This window comes from Ursus maritimus, unplaced genomic scaffold (assembly GCF_017311325.1).
Source record: "Ursus maritimus isolate PB19 unplaced genomic scaffold, ASM1731132v1 scaffold_13, whole genome shotgun sequence".
NCBI classification, from domain to species: Eukaryota; Metazoa; Chordata; class Mammalia; order Carnivora; family Ursidae; genus Ursus; species Ursus maritimus.
The window spans coordinates 63,460,836-63,478,617 of record NW_024423675.1 but is presented as its reverse complement, the minus strand read 5'-3'; the positions used below and the strand labels follow the sequence as shown (position 1 = coordinate 63,478,617).

Genomic DNA, 17,782 nt, shown 5'->3' with positions numbered 1-17,782 from the left:
GAGCAATAAATATCTCCTCGTGGAAACAAAGGTTTCTTCCATCATGGCTCTTAATCAGATTTAGAAGCATAATTATCATCACGTAATTTGAACTAAATGTATTAAAGTATTTCTTTTAAGGGAAAATAATTGAAACCCACCAGACACGAGCATTTATATCTGAGGCGCCGGGGAGGGGGGGTTCACCTTGGCAAAGGTTGGAGCAATCACAGCTACTTATCACTGCTGCTGTTTCCCCTCCCACCTTGGCAACAGGGAAAGCAAAATCCCGGCCTCCTATCATTTGCTTTTGATGTGAATTCTGTCAAATAGAAAGGGGTCATTGAGTTAGCCTTCCAAATTGAGAGAGCAGGGAGAGCAGGAGCAGCCAGGAATACTTTGTGGTGCAAAGTATGCAGCCTGTGAAGGGGAAATACTTCGCTAAAAAAAAATAAAAATAAGACGGATAGATAACCACTGCAGACAAAGGCAGACTTAAGAACTGTAGCCTTGAATCTTTGCAGTGCGAGTACAGAGCTTCAAAGAAGAGTAATACGCCTCTGTTACTTCTGCTAATTTCTTCTCTGTTCAAGACTAAAGAGCCAGAATATTTTTTTCCTTAAGAGCATAGCCTTTGCCAGAAGGGTCCTTCGTGAAAGAGAGATCTTTGGGCGTCTGTGGGAGCTGAATGGTTCTGTCCCTCCTGCTGCCTGTGATGGGGACACCATGTTCTCTGCTCCCCCTTCCCTACAGAACATGCCTTTAGGGGTACAGATACCTTTAACTCCTTGGCACAGTGTCCTGTACTTCCTTACCTGTCTGGAAGATCCATGTTGCACTGGTGGAGAGGTGACGAGTGTCCATCCCACAGGCCACCAGCCAGAAACTCCCCCTCGCCTCAGAATGTGGGCTGACCCTTGGCCAGAGGCTGTGCACTGGTACCGAGGAGGGAAAGGTGTGCAGAGCAGGTCTGTTAAGATGCTGGCCACCTGGTGTAAGAGTTTTCTAGGGCTGCTGTAACAACATACCACAAGCTGGGGGGCTTCAAACAACAAACGTGTATTGTCTCACAGCTCTTGAGGCTAGAAGTCAAAAATACGCAACTAATGAATCATCGAACTTTACATCAGAAACCAGGGATGTACTGTATGGTGACTAACATAATATAATAAAAAAACATTAAAATAAAAAAAAAAGAAGTCTAAAATCAAAGTGCCAAAGGCCATGCTTCTTCTAAAACCCTTGGGGGAGAATCCTTCCTGGCTTCTCCTAGCTTCTGGTGTTTGCTGGCAATTCTGGGCATTTCTTTTCTTTTCTTTCTTTTTTTTTTAAGATTCTATTTATTTATTTCAGAGAGAGAGAGAGCACAAGCAGGGTGAGGGAGACACAGGCTGTCCACCGAGCAGGGAGCCCAATGAGGGGCTCCATCCCAGGATCCAGGAATCATGACCTGAGGCAAAGGCAGACGCTTAATTGACTGAGCCCCCCAGGCGCCCTGATTCTGGGCATTTCTTGATATGCAGATACATCACTGCAATCTCTGCCTTCATTATCAAAGGGTCATCTCCTCCCTGTGTGTCTCTCTCTTCTTATGAGGACACCAGCCATATTGGATTTAGGACCCACCTTACTCCAGTATGACGTTTCTTAGCTTAACTAGTTATATCTGCAACCACCCTATTTCCAAATAAGAACACATTCTGAGGTACTAGAATTTAGGACTTTAGCGTATTTTTTTTGAGGGACATAGTTCAATCTATAACACTTGGGTAGCCAGATCCATCTACCCAACCTTTCCCATGAGCGCCAACATCATTCTGACGCTCTCTAGTATGACCGGACAAAATCGAACAAGATAGATATTTCCTTTTTTTTTTAAGATTTTATTTATTTATTTAACAGAGACAGCCAGTGAGAGAGGGAACACAAGCAGGGGGAGTGGGAGAGGAAGAAGCAGGCTCCCAGCAGAGAAGCCCGATGTGGGGCTCGATCCCAGAACGCTGGGATCACGCCCTGAGCCGAAGGCAGACGCTTAACGACTGCGCCACCCAGGCACCCCCAGATATTTCCATTGAACCTTGAAGAGCAAGAGCACTTCAGTTACATGTTAAGCCCCTTGATTTACATTTATCCCTTCAACAATAAATATGGAGCACTTCTCTGCACCAAGCCCCAAGTGGTCCCTGCCTTCATGGCACTTACAGCCTAGTTGTGACAGTCTCATTCAGTAACCCCATGCATGAATGCTAAGAAAGGGGGAGCTCAGGGCATCATGGAAGCACGGAATGGGGATGTCGCAGCTAGAAAAGGTCACCCTGGTAAGTAGGCTTGGGCTGAGACCTGAAGGAAGAGTTAGTTGTAGCCCCACGAAGACGCAGGGCATCCAGTTCTAGAAATGATGCAAGTAAATTAAAATAACTGTCAAAAACAAAATTCAGTTTTGCAAACAAAAGAGACGCCTCTGTGGGGCACCGGGGTGGCTCAGTCGGTTAAGCATCTGACTCTTGGTTTCTTCTCAGGTCATGATCTCGGGGTTGTGGGTTCGAGCCCCATGTCAAGCTTACACTCAGCGTGGCGTCCATTTGTCCCTCTCCCTCTGCTCCTCCCCCTACTCATGCGCGCATGCTCGCTCGCTCTCTCTCTCTCTCAAATAAATAAATAAAATGTTTTTTAAAAAGAGAGAGATGCTTCTTTCTCTCTTGGGTGACAGTCCCCATAAGAGATACAGGACTCCCCATGGCTCTGTGTTGAAGGAAACAGAGAACCTTGGGTTTTGTTGCCCGGCTATCCCTCGACTGTGCCCTCCTCCACAGGAATAAAGAAAGCTCCCAGCACATCTTGTTTTGTTTTGTTTTGTTTTGTTTTATAATAATTTTTTATTATGTTATGTTAGTCACCATACAGTACATCCCTAGTTTTTGATGTAAAGTTCCATGATTCATTACTTGCCTTTAACACCCAGTGCACCATGCAATACGTGCCCTCCTTACTACCCAACACCAGCACATCTGCACATCAGCCTGCAGGAGAAAGAAAGAGAAAGAGTGGGCACGCCCCTTTCCTTTTAAGGGAAAAACCTAGAAACTGTGTCACTTTTGCTAATTTCCCAATGACCGGCTCTAGTCACAGGGTACATGAGTTCCACGGGTGGCCGGGAGATGCAGTCTCTAGCCTGACCGCCACACACACCCATTAGGACTTCTAATACTGTAGAAAAAGTGAAAAGTAAGTATCAGGAGGACAGCCAGCAGCCATACCATGCTCTCATAGTAGCCCCTGGCTGCGTGTGGCTCCTGCACACCTGTTTGTAGCTGACCCAAACGGAGAGGAGTTGTAAATACAGAACACAAACCAATTGCCAAGACTGAGTATCAATTCATATTTTTATATACGGGTGTGAATAAAATGTATTACCAATATTAGTTTCATCTGCTTCCTTTTTACTGTCCTCCTGTGGGTACCAGAACATTCTAAGTCGCATATGTGGCTCTCATTTTATTTCTTAGTGGACAGCACTGCTCTGGAATCTTACAGTGTAGCAGGGGAGATAGATGTAAACAGAGTTCAAAGTGGGGCAAGGAGGACAAAGAGTCAAGGAATCCGGGGAAGTGTCACCTCCTGCAGAAAGGACATTTGAGCTGGGACACTGAAACTGTACGAATTGCTTTCAGATGCAGATGAGGAAAGAAAGAGACTCAGCAGAGAGGAAAGAGTGAGTAGAGAAGGTGGAGCAGGGAGGAACAGGGAGGGAGGAGGTGGCCGGGACAAAGCCTAGACATAGATGCTACAATTCTACCAGCAGCTGAATGTTCTTCAAATACACCTCAGCCTTCTTGTGCGTGTTACTGAAGCCTCTCCAGCCCATTTCCTCTCCCATAAGATGGGAATGAGCCTGCCTATTTCAGAGCGTTGTACCGATTAAATCAGATGATACATGTAGAGCCCTACAGGATGTCGGCACGTTTTATCCCATTTCATTACTGAATGATGAACCAGTGGGTGAAGAATCTAGAAATTCAGCTCAATCTGATGCTTCCATGCACAGTTTATAGTTTATAGTTTCTTCCAATGAGGACATGCATAAATTCCTCCTCCCTGTGGCCTCCCATCCCAATTTGAAGGGAGAATTTTGAAGGTTTGGGAGTCATTGATCATTAAACTGCATAGAATGCCTCAAACCTTTGTCTAAGACTCAGTCCCTCCCTGGGAGGGCATGACGAGGACCCGCCGGCTTCTCCCCGGACACCAGGCAATATGGTGATGGAAAACATTTTTGTTAAGATTTTGAAGTAAGCGAGACCGTGAACCCTGACCCCACAGGATGGAGGTGCTGGGCGGAGCTGAGGTGAGAGTTGACAGAATATCACCAAGTCCCAGCAGAGGACTTTCCTGGCCACAGTATCTCCCGTGAATCTCTGGAGTGCAAATTCTCTGCCTCTGTGTGTGTGTGTGTGTGTGTGTGTGTGTGTGTGCACTCATTTTGCAAACTGCAAAGTGGTTATGAAAGTTTAGAATGTTCTATTAAATCTGGTATAAAACTAAGTATAGGCTGCGTCTGCAAACATCACTAAATCAGACGCTGCTGTCAAAAATTATTTTTCCATCTCTGTCTCCCTGGTCGGGGGAAAAAGCATTTGTTTAGTTTTGTGGGTGGACCCTTTAACGTGCTACAAACGGTTGATTGAGTGGCTCTGCCTCCCCAGGCTCTTGTCTTGTCTTCCAAGTTAGCCCTGTGTTCTTGCCTTCAGGCTGTCACTTCATTAGTCACTTACATATGGCATTTTGAAGGCATGCTAATTGAGGGACTTACTGCTAGCTTCTAACTAATCATTCTGACAGAAAACTCTCCTCTGCAAAGGAGGAGGTGGAGCCCACGTGCTTTTGCCTCTTTGTGAACGTGCATCACTCCGTCTCACCCCAAGACGTTCGTTCCATGCAGAGGCAACCCAAAAAAAGCCATGCGACAAAGTTATCAGTGTCCCTCATCTGCCCTTTTTGCACTTCCCCTCTCTGTACGACCTACCCCACCTTATTCACCAGAAGATAGACTACTCTGTCCCACACTCCTCTTTGGTCCTTAATTTATCTGTCCATCCATCAGATTGTGAAGTGAGTAAATACTGAGCGAGTCGCTTCTCTCGGGAGAAGCGCAATACAGTGATGGTGTGGAACTCAGGCTCCGGATCCAGACTTCTTCCGGAGCTTGAATTCTAGCTCCACTACTTGCTAGATGCCTGATGCTGGGCAAGTCGCTTAAACCTCTCTGAGGACCGGTTTTTTTCATTGGTCAAATGGGATAAGGATGGGGCCAGCCTCACTGAGCTGTTTTGAAGTGCATGTCTTCAACCAGTGCTCCGGTCCTGCTTGGTGAGGACACTGAGGCACAGAGAGACCGAAAGATGTGCCCAAGTCTCCAGCCTAGTACATTGTTCTCCGAAAGCGTCTGTTTCTCAAATTCACACCATGCAGTTGGAACCTTTTTGCAGCGATGGAAACCTTTCTTCCAACAGTGTTCTACTGGGTCTAGTAGAGTCACCCCAGAATGACCCCTTGATGTCCTCTCATGTCCTGTATCTGGTTCACAGAGCTCTCCTGAAAGCCTGGGGCAAGGCAATGCATATGGTCCTGGCGTGGCGGTGCTGTGTCCTGTCATTGCCCCACCCAACATGCATAGAGAACTAAAAAGACCAAATCATTTCAGAAAACTTTGTAATGGGCTACATAACTGTCAGTGTTAGACTCAATAACGAGATCTGAACATAGCCGATGACATCTCTCAAAACTGAAGAGACCTACATAGAGGAATAGACAGGCAGATTCCTGCAATGTGAGTCCTTTGTACCAAGAAACCACCCCAAATGTAGCTCTCTGCAGTCTGGCACACAACTCCATAGTCTTCGTGGCCGTGGACACTCCTTATTTCTGTCAGCTTCTCTCCTCTCCTCAATCTGACTAGAGGAAGTAAATATTTATGTCATTGTATGGTAATTGCTGGCCTCTGGTTCTCTTGATGCTACATTAAGTTGGAATTTTGAACAGCTACCTTCTTTCTGGGGCTTAATGCCACCACAGTAACAGATGGGCGAACAGAACTGAGGAGGTTCTGAGGGAATTGGATGCCCAGCTTAAAGTAATTGGAAGCAGTATGGCAGGAGCCATTGGAACTCAGATGAATCCAGAACTTGGTGTTAGCATAATCAGCATCAAGCAAAGAAGTGGGGAGTTCCTGCAGAGCCTGGAGGGAAGCCTGCATGTAATAGTTTGGGTTTTAAAAGCTTTTCTTTCCCTTGAAAACACTGTCATCCTTGGGCTAATAAACCAAATCTTGACAATTCAACAAGGAAATATACCAGAAATGTCGTAATAATGACAGTCTAGGAATCTCCGCATCAATAATTCATAGATTTGATACCTACGAGGATAAAAAATATTTACAAGTATAATAAACCTAGTTACTATTGTATAGCCCATTTAAAAATGTAGCCATTTATTTTTTTTTATGATTACACTGCCCTGATTTTTTTTTTCAGTATGACTATAGTCACTTTACTGGCAAACTAAAATGCAAAAAGTATAAATAACGTTAAGTTCCTTTTCTTAAAGGAAGGCAGGAAAGAAGGAAGCTAGAAAGGAAGGGAGACAATATAATGTGCATTGGAAATGAGTGTGCCAAACCTGGTTTTGATTTTTAAGATCCTTTTTGAGTAGTGTGTTAATTTTGGAAGCCCTCAGCCCCTTTTCCTTTTCTTTCATGTTTCTCTTCCAGCCCCTCACGCCTGAGCCCTGTCTTTGCAGTGATTCAGGTGAGCAGCCAGAGCTAACTAATGGCCTCTTCAGCGCTGAAGGACTGCATTCCCCTTCCATCCACCCAAACGTCCCTTCAACATTCAGTTGCCTCCTAGATGACATGCTTTTCATTTGCATAGTCTGCCTTCTCTTACTTCCCAGGATTCACTGTCAGAAATTCCTCCATGGTCCCTACTCTTTTCTCTATTCCTCCGTGAACATGCCTTGAATTCTATTTAAAGTTTGCACTAACCAGGGACTCCAGCAGCTTTCCCTTCTCTCAGGACAAAATTCAGAGTCCTTCCCCACATTCTGCAGAGACCAATGTGATCTGACCTTCTGTCCTTAGCCCTTTCGCTTCCCCTTGTTGGCAGTGCTCCAGCCCCACTGTCCCCCTCACCACACCATGTCCTTAAATGAACCAGAGCTGTCGTCTCTTGAAGGTCTTTACTCTCCCTTCCTGGAACGTCTTCCCCTGATTTTTGCATGGGTATCTTCCTCTTCTCCCTCTGACTCTCTGTTCACGTGTTCCCTCATGAGACAGGTCTCTTGACTAATGCCCCCATGGTGGCACAGCCTAGCCTATAACCTGGCCCTATTTGCTTCATCAGATTTGTAACCAACTAGAATTAGACTATGTATTAGATTGCCTTACTTACTTTTTGTTTTCCCTTCCTACTATTTCCTAGAAACAGGGAACTCATCTGTTTTATTCACAGAAGTTTAGTAGACATTCAGTAATATCTGTTTGAAGGAAGGAGGGAAGAAGACGGAGATAAAGGAAGATAAGAGGGTGATGAGAAGGAAGGGGGGTAATATCACACATTCATTTATTGAGTATTCATGCATGAACACCTCCTGATACCAGCCGCCATGATGGATCCAGGTCATGGGGAAGGAGGAGAGTGAACTTCTCACAGCAAGCCTTCAAGACATACTTTTTTTTTGAATGAATGAGAAATAAGGCATAGTCCCTATCCCATAAGTAAAGTATAGAAATATATATATATATATAATCATACTAGTAGTCAATACTTAATATTATTCAACTAACTTTTGTTTGTAGTTGTTTGTGAGGCTAAAGCAGATTGTTTTATCTAAGTGCCCATCAAAACCTGAGTAAGATGCACTATAAAATTACATAACCTCAGAATATAGTCTGTAGTCCCTTTGCTGGCCTTCTGGGCCTGTGTCAGTAACTTCTCAATACACACCCTTTGTTCTGGAAGCTTCCTTTCCCATAAGTGTCTGTCGTCCTTGCTTGGCTCAAAGGTGACTAAGGGCCAGCAGGGAAGAGTAGATGGCCAGTGGGCTCTGACATCAAGCAAACCTGGGTGAGAGTCTCCAGCCCTTCATTCAGCAGCTCTATCACTGGAGCTCCACGCCCCACCGTCTTCCTCTGTGAAAGAGCGGAGCGAGAGTACTTAACTCAGCATTGCCTTGAGGATTAAACATTATCCATGTACAGCCCTTCACGCACACTAGTCACTGCCAACAGTCCATAAATCCCAATCCTTCTTCCAGCCACTTCCTCTCACACAGAACATCCTCCTCCTTCCCTGTCACTTAATTATACGCATCCTTCGTCACCAGTGCCCCTGGCCTCCATGAAGCCGACCTCCACGTCCTCTGAATTATTACTTACACACTGATGTTTATTGTTTTAAATATGAGCTCTCCTTAATTAAACTGTAAGCTCCTTGAGGGGAAAATGGGGTCATGTTAGCAGAGAGCAATTTCTCAAAAAATCCTTGATTGATGAGAAGCACGTATTATAATGTTGAAAAAAATTGAATGCACAGTTTGTGCTGCTCTGGTGCTTTAAATTCATATGAAATATGTCTGTAATATTATATAAATTCTAGACTCCTCCATTTAATCAAAGTCTTAATCATAACGAGCAGCATTTATGAAAGGGCAATTAACAGATTCCCAAAAGAACTGGAAATACTAAATTGCTAATAGCATCCCTGAGGTTTCGCTTTTTGTGCTCATAAATTAAGTACTTTAATAACAGAGGCAGCATGAACCCAAAAGGGCACGAGTTTGAAAGGTGGAGACCTATGTCTTGATTCTTGTCCTGCCAACATGTGGCCCCGGACCACGACTTCTCTACTCCGTGTCCTTTAGCTCATTTCATATGCGAAAAGTTGTATTGACTTAAAGATCTTCAGAATGTGTTCCTAAATTCTTAGGGCTGTATGGATGCAGTTTAACTTCAATTTTGTTTTTAAATATAGTTTCAATTATTTATAAAGTATAGCAGAAACAACATATACACACATAACAGAAACTAAAATGAATGATGTTGTGTAGACTTGGGCTTACGTTTTGGTTTAATAAAGAGCATCCTGAAATTGCAAAGTGAGTTCTTTAAAAGAACTATACCTATTCTGGGATGCCTGGGTGGCTCAGCTGGTTAAGCATCTGCTTTGGCTCAGGTCATGATCTCAGGGTCCTGGGACAGTCATTGTATCAAGCAATAGAAGTATTGCTTTCTAACTAATTCATCACAGGTAGGAAGTTCTGTCTCACACATCCTGCATCTGAAATTCAGAAGCCCTCACTCGTCCTCCTCAAAACATTGGTCCCACCCTGTATAAGTTAGGGTGGCTTGGGGGAAATGCAAGGTGGCCCATGAATCTTAAACAAATATATTTTAATTATGATACTTGGAGATATTCTCATCTATAACTGCATTTGTTACTATTTACAACTATTGTATTAGCAAACCAGCCTGGTTTGAGTGTTCGTGTTGTCCATTACAGAATGCACACAAGAGCAAAAATGAATTAGAAAGAGGGAAATAGGGAAACAAGACACAGGCTTTATTTTAAAGAAAGAATTAATGGGGAAATTACAAGAATTAGCTGATGGAGATACCTATACACGTTTTTGACCACCCACCGAGCACTAGTATAACCAGGAAGCAATAAGTGCTCTCTGCGTACTTCTCCTGAATTTAGTCAAATTTTTCATGAAAGACCTAAGGCTGTGGTCATTTGAATGGCTGACTCAGTTCATAACAGACTTCCAAAAATATTAACAGACTTGTTATAGCATAAAGGTTGATTTACTGAAAATGTCATACTAGCCTATGCAAATTTATTCTTAAAGCTTGGATGCGACAAATATGCACGGTCTGGTGGAATGGCCCATAAGCTGTTCTGATGGGTTCTTTCCCCACTTGTGCTAGTATGGCCTGAGTTTTCCCTCAAGGAAGTGGGGGAAGAAGCAGTCGGGTCCAAGAAGCTGGTCAGCTATAGAGCCAAGTGGCTAAGAGCAGAGATCCTTGCGTCAGACCAGTGGTTCTCGGTTGTGGCGATTTTGTCTCCCAGGGGACACGTGGCCATGTCTGCAGGGACGCTGCTGGCATCGAGTGTGTGGAGGCCAGGGATGATACGCCCAGGACAGCTCCCACAGCCACAACTTGTCCCACCCCAAGCATCAATGGTGCCAAAGTTGAGAAGCCCTGAGTCGGGCCTCCTGCGTCCTAGTCTGACTCTCTCTGTCCTGGCAGCATGTTTGGGAAAGCTGCCTGAGCTTCACGGACCCCAGTCGTGTCATCTTTAAAAGGAGCAAACCCCAAGACCTGTCTCATAGGCCAGGGTCATTGTGACAGTCAGACTGACAAATGTTTCTCCTGAGCCTTCAGGATACTGCTTGACACGTAATAGGCTCAGCGCACCCTCGTCATTATTGGCAATGATAAGAACAATACAAGTAACAACAAGGACAAAGCCTTTCTGCAGATCTGCTGAAGACCTGGGGCTTTACAGTTGTTTCTCAGCATTGCAATAGGATCGTAGTTTGAAAGGCAATTACAGGCATTCAGAAATGGCCATGTGCTAAAGCCAGAAAAGTTTGCTTCACTAAAATCCTGCTGTGACCTTAATATGCCACTCCCAAGCCCTCCGGGGTGAGTAAAAGAGGTCACAATGAGTAATAGCCTATTTGAACTACTAATGTGCCATCTATGGGAGGGGAGAGAAACATTAATGTGCATGTCACCTTCAGGGGTGTGATGTTTGAGGTAAGGATAGAATTGTAGCTTGTTAAAGATTAGTGGATTCCGTGGATGTTCCATGGGTTTCTATGCTGAAAATTAATGCAAGTCCATATGCTATTGGCTATTACCCCTTCCCTAACCTTCTAGAAGAAGCCTGACAGGATGCTGAGGCAAGCACCCTGGGGCTAATTAGCACTTAGGCATGACAAATCTTTCAACCACACTCAATCTTTATCATGGGTTTTCAGGGGAGGCCAGAATCGAGCCCTTGGAAACATTTGTGTAACTATTACCAGTGCTTTGGAGTGGATCTTAAAAACAAAGCCAGTCCAGGAAATTAACACGCCGCTCTGAAAATACCCTGTATCCCATAACTCTCAGCGTCTCTGGGTTTCGTTTTGTTGAAAACCAAATTATTAATTGTCACAAATCAGAAATACTGTTTACCTACTGAACACATAGAAATTGCTGAGAAGTCCATGAACTCGCCTGGTCTCTAGCATGCCCTCACAAAACCAAATTCACTTTCAAACTTTCAGAGAAGCCGAGGGAGAACAAAGGATTCTGAAATGCCAGACTCTGTGATTAAATTCAGTGAAGGTGCTGAGGATGCCTGTGGAAATTCTCAGAAACTATAAAACGTTAAATACGCCACTTACTGAAAATCTTAAGCTCAAATACTGAAAGTGCTTATGAAAGTCATATCATAAAGCTGTTACAAGATCACCTTTTGTTTTAATACCAAAAAGTTGTGGAAGTCCTCTACGAAACCCTTATGAAAATTCAATTAACCTTTGTGCAAAAAAAAAAAAAAGGGCCAGAAACACAGCCAGAATTAGGATCATTACCTCCATCCTGGCCTCATGGTCAAGGAGAGCCAAGTACTCAAACTAAGTCAAATACTCTACAATCAGACTAACTTGCAGGGAATAAATGATACCACAGAAGGCACTCTTCATGCTTCCCTGCCTCTGTGATGTGCAGTTGTACTCTATCCAAATTTTTCCTAAGATATCCAAAATTAAATAAAGAAAACACGTATTTAAAAGCCAGTTCTCAAACTAACTAATCTCTCTGTGGCTCTCTCTCTTAAAATGCTCATCCGTATTATTCGCGTACGTACTCACATTCATAGCCTTAACAGTTGTTTTCTTGACCAAATAGCAGGAACAAGGTCAGATTTCTCTATGAGCTCCTTGAAGGAAATGATTTTGATCTTAATGTAACCTCCTATATTAGCACCCTGACAGATATTCTTTTAACAGTCAGCACTAGGCAGTAGTTGGGAAATGCTGTGTCATAAACTTCCTAAAATAACTACTTGAGGCATGAAACTTTAGTTTATACTGTGACATGAATCTAGTTGAGTAACACGAGTTAAATTCTTGTTTTTGTTTCATGTTATTATCGCTTTGACTATACAGTTTACAAAAATGGGTGTGTGTGTTCATTTTAATTGGGATAAAGTATTTCTTTGAAAATCACCTACCTTTTCCATTTTAAATGCCTGCTGAATCCATCACTGGTAAATTATGATATTGTTGCACTTTCTTCCAAAATGAACATATTAATTTACCAGAGTCCCACTAATTTTCTAAAGGAACTATAACAAACTGTATTCTTTTTCTTTTTCCCCCCTTCCTTCTTTCCGTTCTTCGAAAAATTACCCAAACTGTGTTTTTATGAAAACAGAAGAAAATGGCATAGGATTTGAGCTATTTCACTCACGTGTTCTAGGGTATAACCAATGAAGAACAGAACTAAAGAGATCAAATAGAATGGTTGATTTCAGATCTTGAAACCCATAATTAAATGACAGCTACCTTTTGTAAAAACCTAATTCACTACCTATACTCTTTTTGAGCCCAGATTTTCTTTTACCTTTCCTGAAGTCTCTGTTACCCCGTGAATGTTCCCTTCCCGGGGGTCAAGTAGAAGGAACTATTAGGTAGAAAGGTGATAGGAATTCTCAAAGAAAAACGTTGTGATTTTCATTGGATGAGCCTTTTTTGACAACAGCTCTGACACCTTTTGTATGGCTTTTAAGGAATACATTCAAAATATTTCGATAGTGGTATGAATGTATCTGTTCAAAACATTGCCTTGACTTGAATATTCCCGTATTCTTTGTGGTTTATCAAGTTGGAGGGCAGCGATGACCTGCTTCTTCACACTGCTGCTATGAGCAAGTAGCCTCTGGCCCTTCCCCCAGGATCCCCACTTAGTTGTTCTGGATTGCTCATTCCCATGTCTGGTTACCATGGAGAAAGCTGCACCATCAGCTTCTGTTTCCAGTTACCAAGTGGTTGTTAGTGCACTGCTTATGAAAATGGTTTCTCTAATGCTAATTAGTTATAGCAATGAAATTAAAAGCTGTGCCTGCTTTTCTTTATTGATACTCTTTCAGATAAAGGATTGAAATTACTAATTATACTTTCTGGCAAAAGAAAGCATTCACTTAGCATGTAATGAGTTTGACTTTAACTCTTTCCTTACCTTCTATTGAGGACTCGGGTTACATGGGTTTCTACAAAGGACTCAGTGTGCCCTAAGTCTCATCTGCTTCCTGGAATGGTGGACTTGGCTCCTTCTGCCCGAAAGCCCAGATCCATCAAGCTACAAGAGACCCATTATAGCAATGTTCATAATACCAGTGTAATCAGATTCTGCTTCTGACATTTACCAACTCTGTGATTGCTAGCAAGCTGCTTAGGCTCTCGATGTCCTCATATGTCAAATAAAAGAATTAAGACCCATTTTTTCAGGATTATTGTGAGATCAACTGGGAAAATCAGGCTGGCTTTGTGGCCATGTGACCTCAGTGGGCTCCTACGTGGTCGTTACCATCTTGAAATGCTAAGTAATTTTCAAACAAGTGTTCTGTAGTTTCATTTTGCGCTGGGTCCTGCAAAGGATATGGTCAGGATAAGCGAGGCTCTGTGGCAGTAATAATAAATTCTCCAAAATCTCGGCGGCTTAACACAACCAGAGGTTTTCTTATTCGGGCTACCTGTCCAGTGCACATCACAGCAATGCTCTGTACATCCTAATCAGGCAGGGAAACAGATACGAGGAGTCTCATTTTGACTTGACCTCTGCACCAAAGGAAAAAGCACGAACAGAATTGTGCACGAGGCCTTGAAGTTCCTACTTCTGTGGCCACACTTCTTTGTCACATGGCCTTGTCTAACGTCAGGGAGTGCGAAGTGCTTTCCTTCTGTACACCTGGACAGCAGAGCTGGAGTAGCTGATGAGCAGAACCAACGCTATCACAGGACATGGAGTGCCTGCTGACACTCGCTGTTTGCAGCCCGCCCTTGCCAGTAGTACATTTGAAGATTTCAGATTTCTCCTAAAACCAGCCCAAACCAAATTGCCTGAAAGTAAGATAACTTTTCTTTTGAAAGAAATCCTAATTCTCTTATTTTCCAACAAGTGCAAGATCCCCTTGACTGTCGTCTTCCCTGGGGACGGAGCAGACGCTGGGAAAGCTAATGTTGCGGCAGCAGGATTCAATCCTTCCTCGCCGAATTAAAACCCTTAAACCAACACTGCTGATTCCTTCCTTACATTTTCTCAGAATTGAAATGGCATTGCTATTTGTTTTGTGATGGTAAAATATAACTGTGTAACACATTCAGACAAGATGAAAAGGTAGGAAGTTAACATACAAAGTAGTAAGATCAGTAGTAATCCCACTACTCACTACTACTTTTTTGTCTTTCTGGACATTTTAGGATACACACCCACACTTGAAAAACTTTTAAATATTCCTATTATTCCACGTATTAATTTGTGCATAGTGGTTGTATTAAATGCTGTTTCATGGACATATGTGTAATACATATAGTTACAATAATATTATTTTTAGATTTCATCATTGTGATAATCAGCTCATATGCAATCACACGGCATATGTAAGAATTTACTACCCCGTCCTCCAATCCCAGATTCAGGTTCTAGAGGTAACCACTTAGCAGTTGTTCTCATTCCAGAAATGCTCTGCACATATACATGCAAATGCATGTATTTTTAATTTTCTACCCAGATTGTTGCTTTTTATATATAAATTGTTTTAATTGCTATATATTGTTCCATTTTATGAATATATCAAAATTTGTTGGATGAACTAGCTATAGATGAGCTTTAAACTTTTTTGCTATTATAAGCAACTTTACAAAAAATATTTTTGTGCATACAACTCTTAGAGTTTATCTGGTTTTTTCTTAGAATACATTTATAGGAGTAAAATCCTATTGCTGATTATTATATATTCTAAATATTTATTATATCTAATGGCTATATCTATATCATTACATTAGTTTATCTGTATATCTACATAAAGCTTATTAGCTGCTTATTTGATAAATCATTCAGAAATTTTTGGAGAGGCCACTTACCCGCTGTTTTGAGGAGTACGTGAAATAATCCTCTCAAAAGTATTTTGTAGGGGTGCCTGGGTGGCTCACTTGGGCAAGCGTCTGACTCTTGATTTTGGCTCAGGTCATAATCCCAGGGTTGTGAGATTGAGCCCCACGTGGGGCTACATGCTGGGCATGGAGTCTGCTTAAGATTCTTTCTCTCCCTCTCCCCCTACCCCTCTCCCTTAAAAAAACAGTATTTTGTAAATTATTACTACATGTGTAAGTATAATAATGGTCAATAGTAATTATTAATGTTATTTTATAGTATAGCCTATCTACTTATATTATTTTACAAATAAGTAATAAGAAAATACATACCTGCCGTATGTTACTTTCACATTCCAGTGGAAGAGGTACTATAAAGAGAGATATAATGTGCATGAATAAGCATCATGTGATCGTGGAACTGTAGGATGAAAAGTGATGACAAGCCCACACCTCGTTCTGCCCAAGACAGGCTGGGTTATGCCCGCTGTTCTGGAGTACCTGGTAACATGCTCCCCTTCACTCTCAAAATTGTGCGGTTAAACAGTAAATCATATAGTCATCCTGCTTGTGAGTAAGTTAATCATGCCCAAACCTTGGAAAAAATATCCTTAATCTGTCCATGCCTACTGTCATTTCCCTGTCCTCAGAAGAGCTAAAATGCAGTTTGTCTTTGTTGATTCAGTTCACTGTGATGCATACAATTATTTATTTATACCACACACAAATCCTCCCATTGAAGGCTACTTTCTATCATTCTTTGTTGCTTTAGAGACCGGTCACCATCTCCAGCCTCTACTTTAATCCAGTCAATGGAGCCCTTTCCCTCCCGGATTGTACTGGGGAGCACGGAAGGAGTTGCATAAACATTCTCAGAGAATCTGCTGCCATTATGGGATAGTTCTAGTTATCAGGAGTGCTTCTACATAATAATATGACTTATCTATTTTTCCTAATGTTCATATTTTCTCATCCATCATACAGAAAAATAAAAAGTCTTTTTAAAGTATCTATATAAAAACACCAAAGCAGTTTAACCTTCACCTTTTCTATGACCATCCCCCAAATAAAGTTACATGAAATAAATCCGTTCTCCTGTGCTGCCCCTGAGTTGAGGGAAGGCCATCTTCATAACCATTATCCATTAACCTTGCACTAGATAAAATTCCCAGCCATTTTTTCATCGCCAACGCAAAGTTGCCAATAGCCTGAAGAAGTATCACTTCATGTTTTTAACACTTCTAAAGCAAAATTATCTCTTTAAAATGCTAGGTAGGAAATTCCACAAGAACAGTGTTCTCTAATAATTAACCACACTGGTGAGTTAAGTGCTTTTGGCTTTTCCTCAGGATAGCTCGCTCTTCAGCATCGTCCAAGTTAATTAACAGACATAATGCTCACTTCCTTGCCGGTCTTACTGCCTAATTAGAACTGCATGTGTTGGTTTGCATCAAAGCCATTTCACCTCAGCTCACCCACCAGTGACTCCGTTAGCAGTTCCTGTGAGCTGGCTCTCCATCTCCATCCCCTCCTTTTCACGCTAGAGAACTTCCTCACAGAGGGTGTGAGCCGGTGAAGCATGGTCTCATTCCATCGTAATTATGGAATGTCCCAGTTAGAGCCGGAGTGTGCAAATTTCACACACCTTCCAGCACGTCTCCGGTGTACTCAGAAATTGATCACTGTGTGATGGAACCACAAGTGCCAAGGGGACAGTCGGTGGGTTCGTCTGCCTCCCAGCAGCCCTGACTTCCCCACAACTGTCCTTTTCCTGGCAGCCATTTTTAATGGCCTTTTTAATCACAATCAGCAGCAGTGGGGAGCCCTCAGGAACATCTTAAGCTTTCCGAAAAAAAAATGTTTAACATGAGCTGGCAACAAATATTTGAATTTTCTCAGGGAAAAGGATTTTAAATGTTTGGGTTCTATCTTTGAGCTGGGTTCTCTTTTAAAACATATTCCAATTATAGTTACTGTAAATAGTGACTTTACAAATGAGACCTTAGAGGGGAAAATGACTAAATAGAGCTAAATTCTTTAAATTCTGATTTTCCACAGACATGTCAGAAGCATCGACTTGTCCTTAGAATCTCATTATTTTCTCAATATAAAATATCAAACTCCTAGTAAAGCGTTCTTAGCTGTTTTGTGCCTTGGACCCCTTTGGCAATTTGATGAGATTTTGGGCATTATCTTAGAATAATATTCTTTTTTTTTTAAAGATTTTATTTATTTATTAGACAGAGATAGAGACAGCCAGCAAGAGAGGGAACACAAGCAGGGGGAGTGGGAGAGGAAGAAGCAGGCTTCCAGCGGAGGAGCCTGATGTGGGGCTCGATCCCAGAACACCGGGATCACGCCCTGAGCCGAAGGCAGACACTTAACCGCTGTGCCACCCAGGCGCCCCAGAATAATATTCTTTAAATAGCATACAATGACATATGTAAAATTCAAAAGAAATCCAGTTATCAAAATAATAAAATCAAATTTGTGATTTGCAATATATGCTTCTTTACTAATGCATCAAATAACAAGTCAATACATTTAAAATATAGAAAAATTAACATTAAATCTTATTGTTTAAAGACATGTCAGTACA

General features: G+C 42.2%; 1 protein-coding gene across 2 annotated transcripts in view; it reads left to right on the top strand.

The window, feature by feature from the left end:
- Positions 1 to 17,782, top strand: part of PRKN (parkin RBR E3 ubiquitin protein ligase) — a 1,045,173-nt gene that overhangs the window by 916,649 nt on the left and 110,742 nt on the right. The gene's annotated exons all lie outside the window — the stretch shown is intronic.